Source organism: Clupea harengus, chromosome 2, assembly GCF_900700415.2.
Source record: "Clupea harengus chromosome 2, Ch_v2.0.2, whole genome shotgun sequence".
NCBI lineage: Eukaryota > Metazoa > Chordata > Actinopteri > Clupeiformes > Clupeidae > Clupea > Clupea harengus.
The window spans coordinates 12,846,065-12,851,064 of NC_045153.1; the positions used below are offsets into that span (position 1 = coordinate 12,846,065).

Here is a 5,000-nt window from a genome sequence, read left to right on the forward strand (position 1 = left end):
TTTTGGAAACAGTCCTCCAAACAGAACAGGATGCAGCTGAAAAATCACACTGACGTACAGACACACAGACAGACACACAGACACACAGACACACAGACAGACAGACACAGACAGACAGACAGACACAGACAGACAGACACAGACAGACAGACACACACAGACAGACACACACAGACAGACACACACAGACAGACACACACAGACAGACACAGACAGACAGACACAGACAGACAGACAGACAGACACAGACAGACAGACAGACACAGACAGACAGACACAGACGCAGACACAGACACAGACACATTTTATGCCCAAATCTGTGTCCTACACTGGGTTACTCAGGGACACAAACGTAGGATAAGAGTGTGTGCGAGGGAGAGAGAGTGTGTGTGTGTGTGTAAGTGAGTGATTTTTGTGTGTGTGCTCCAGGCTCTTGCTAAGAAGAGAGAAGGGCCATGTCCTTTACCCTTGATAATTCATGCCCTCTCGAAACTCTCTCTTTCTCACACACACACACACACACACAGACACACACACACACACACACACACACACACACACACACACTGCCCTTCACACACAATACTGCTCTTATCTCTCCCTCGGTACTAATGGAGGCCTGGAAAAATCTCTCTCTCGCCCTCCGTCTCTCTCTCTCTCTCTCTCTCTGTCCATGTCAGTGTTTGGCTTAGAGTGAGACTACAGAGGCATGAATCTGCAGCCATTCATCCTGGCCTCGTTTTCCCGACTTCTCTGTTTCTCCCTTTCTCCTCCGTCTCTCCTCTCCCCTCCTCTCCTCTCCTCCCTCTCTCCTCTCCTCTTCTCTCGCTTCTTGGCATACTGATGAACCCTGGCGGCCAGACCCGTTTCACACACACACACACACACACGCACACACACGCACACACACACACACACACACACACACGCACACACACGCACGCACACGCACGCACACGCACACACAGACCCGTTTCTTTGGAGCGAGAGGCCTTAAAGGACCAATATGTAACACTGACAGGAGCGCTTAAAGTGGGCGCTGCAGTCCAAACTCTAAATATTGGAGAGTGCCGTCTCCACCGGCCCCCGCCTCCCCAGACTCCAAGCTCTCGCGGGTTGCCAGGTTGAGGACACTGAACCTACGCCAACAAGCGCAAGGCCAAATCTAAGCCTGTTAACCCATAAAACAAAAGGCCACCAACGCTCTGGAAATACACACTCTGGAGTTAGTTGCTACTCTCCAGGCCCTCTTAATATACTTTTGACATATAAAGTATAAATCATATACACATATATATTTCGGAGTAGTAGTCTACTGCTCCTCCTTGTTGCAGCCAAGCGCCTTGAGACAATTTGTTCAACGTATGGAGTCAAACTTGCGTTTTTTGTCACACTGGTTGTTGCTGAGGTAGTCAGCGATATTTACCCATGTTTTACTAAGTCTCTGGTCATGGAGCTTCTTAGGAGGATGCCAAGGCTTTTTAGGCGGGGTAGTATCTAACGTTATCTCTGTTGATCCGGTTCCTTTGCTTGTTTCCATGGCTGCAGTACGCTGTTTGCCAGCCAATTTGTTTTTTATCTGGCAACCTGCGGTGTCAAAATGGCACTGAAGAAATGGGCAGTGGGCAAGATTTCTTTGGCTGTAGCATTGTTGTCAGAGAAGCCAGTATTTAGACCATGTTTCCTTAATCTCTAATGACATATGCTCAGTTCATAATTTAGTACAGTAAATATATTAGTTGTTGGTCCTTTTAAAGAGTGACCGAACCTCACCACACACACACACACACACACACACACACACACACCCACACCCACACACACCCTCCCTTAGCCTCTGATGAGATTTCATGCTCCTTCTCTCCTGCCACTCAAATCCCTGTCAAAGCCTCTCAGCACAGACTGTAACTCTAACCCTGATGGATGAGATGCCATCAGTCCTGATGCCTGCAGGAGGGCACTCTGGAGGGGACACACACACACACACACACACACACACACACACACACACTCTCTCACATCCCAACTGAGAATTCAGTTCCCAACTCAAGCGCCGGACAGCTCCATCAATACACACACACACACTCACACACACACACACTCACACACACACACACATACACACATACACTTAGCCCCTCGTATCGATCATCCCCACAGGACTCACCGCAGTATTTTACTGAAGTTTTTCACTCACCTTCTACTTGCCCTGGCTGCCTCGGGAAATGTGTATGCAGAGGGTGTGTGTGGGTGGGTGGGTGTGTATGTGTGTGGGTGTGTATGTGTGAGAGACAGAGATTGAGAGAGAGAGTTAAAGTGAATGTATGTGTGAATGGATGTGTCTGTCTGTGTATGGACCTGTGCCCTTGCCTGTGTGATGTTATTTGTATGCCTTGTAGGCCTCTAGGTTATCTGTATCTCTCTCTCTCTCACACACACACACACACCCACACACACACACACACACACACACACACACACACCCTCACCCTCTTCACCCCGTACAGGCCTGATGGATGATGTTTACACTGCTGTCTCTGCTTCTCCTCTTTCTCCTTCATCCTCTCCTTCCTCTTCCTCCTCTCCTCTCCTCTCCTTTAGTTTCTCCTCATCATGTCTGCTGTGTCTGACTCCCCCCCCTCCCTCTCTCTTCCCCCCTCCATCTCTCTTCCCCCCCTCCCTCTCTCTTTCCCCCCTCCCTCTCTCTTTTCCCCTCCCTTCCTCCCTTTTCCCTCCTACCGTGGTGTTTTGTTAGAGAGAGAACCGAACACACACACACACACACACACACACACACACACACACACACACACACACACACACACTCACACACACACTCACTCACACTCACACTCACACTTTCACCTTTGATAAACACCTCATCATTGTCGACAACAAATTAATTATCTCTGACTGTCGCCGTGGGGACGCGTCCTCAAGGGGTTGATAAGGAGGAAGAGTCAAACCCCGGAGCAACAGGTATCCCCTGACGACGATGCTGTGGTTGAGTGCCCTGCCCCCCATGTTTTTCTGATCATGCTCACAGCAGGTGCTGTGGGGCGCAAAGAAGGGGTGATAGAGAAAATAAGATGGAGGAGTAGCAGGAAGTACAAATAGAAAGGGAAGAGTGAAGAGAGAGAGAGAGAGAGAAAGGGAGAGAAAAGAAGAGAGAGAGAGAGAAAGGAAGAGCAAGAGAGAGAGAAAGGAAGAGGGAGAGAAATGAAGAGAGAGAGCGATCTAGATAGAGGAGTAGAGAGACTCACCTAGTTGAGATAAGTAAGTGTAAGTGTGTGTGTGTGTGTGTGTGTGTGTGTTTGTGTGTGTGTGTGTGTGTGTTTATTCATGAAGGAGAGATAGGGCAGCAGACGAGCCGGGGACATCAGATAATGAGACGAGTTCAACACAGCTGCACACAGCAGTGTGGAGAGGAGAGGAGGAACGAGTGAGGGAGAGAAAGAGGTATTAAGAGATGGAGGAGTAGAATGAAAGGTTAGAGAAAGAAAAAGAGAGAGATAGAGTGAGAGGAGGGAGAAACAGGGAGAGGTAAAAGCAGAGAGATGGGAGGGGGGGGAAGGTGGAGAGAAAATGAGCGAGGGATGGACAGAGGAATGGTGAGGAAGATAGAAAGATGGAGGGATGAAGAGGGAGGAGTAGAGGAGAGATGAGACGAGCGGTGGGATGGAGATGACATGACTGATAGGACGCCAGACACTGGTATCTTTTCCTGCTTCGCTTTGTTTTCACTCTCCATCTGCGCACGCATACTTCAGAGAGAGAGAGAGAGGGATGAAGTGTGTGTGTGTGTGTGTGTGTGTGTGTGTGTGTGTGTGTGTGTGTGTGTGTGTGTGTGTGTGTGTGTGTGTGTGTGTGTGTGTGTGTGTGTGTGTGTGCGTGCAGCCGAGAGAGAGGGAGATCCATCTTTTGGCTGTCAGAGTGAGGAGCGCTTTACTCTGTCTGCCCATGTCAAACACACAGCCATCAAACCAGCAGCACAGCCTCCGCCAGCAGCCCTGCACATCGGAGCCAACACCAGCACCAGGGCAGACAGACAGACAGATACAGACACACGGTTTAACTAGGTTTGACTGTCTGTCTGTCTCTGTATCCACACAGGGGTACTGCCAGACACACCGAGAGACAGACAGACAGACTGTGAAAGCTGGCCAGACAGACAGACAGACAGACAGACAGACAGACAGACAGACAGACAGACAGACAGACAGACAGACAGACAGACAGACAGACAGACAGACAGACAGACAGACAGACAGACAGACAGACAGACAGACAGACAGGGTAATAGGTTTACAGACAGACGAGACGAGCACTCTGGTTGGTTAACGTGCGCGGCTAGAGAGGCAGACATGGCAAATGCACACAGCCACACAGAGATGCACATACAGTTCTCCTTGTAAACCCAGCTGCTAGCAGGTAAACAGAAACACCAAACAGTCACGCATACACCACGACCCCAAACGGTCTAAGATTGGTTGCCATGCGGTTGGCTGATCTGCAGTCCTCCAGTGTCCTTGTGTGTGGGGGTTCATGGTTGAGGAGGGCTAGGACACTTGATGTGATGCTCCCTCTATGAAGCTAGCTCTTTCTTTATTCTTGTTTTTTTCTGTCCAGTCATATTAATATAACGAGATGTAGCGAATAAGCACACAGAAACTAACACACACACACACACACACACACACACACACACACACACACACACACACACACACACACACACATCCATCTCTAACTCTCTCTCTCTATCTCTCTCTCTCTCACTACTTCTCTTTGGTCTCAGAGCTCCCGTCTGATGTTTATGCGGTGTTGATGGTAGAGCGGGGTTAGACTTTGTCAACTCGTATGTGAACTAACAAGATCATCTTCCTCTCTTACACTCTCCCCCTCTCTCTCTCCCCTCTCTCTCTCCCCCCCTCTCTCTCCCCTCTCTCCCTCTCTCCCTCTCTCTCTCTCTCTCTCTCTCTCTCTCTCTCCCTCCCTCC

The 5,000-nt window shown here is 49.6% G+C and overlaps 1 protein-coding gene across 1 annotated transcript in view; it reads left to right on the top strand.

Annotated features, from left to right (window-relative positions):
* Nucleotides 1-5,000, top strand: part of man1a2 (mannosidase, alpha, class 1A, member 2) — a 37,782-nt gene that overhangs the window by 10,766 nt on the left and 22,016 nt on the right. The gene's annotated exons all lie outside the window — the stretch shown is intronic.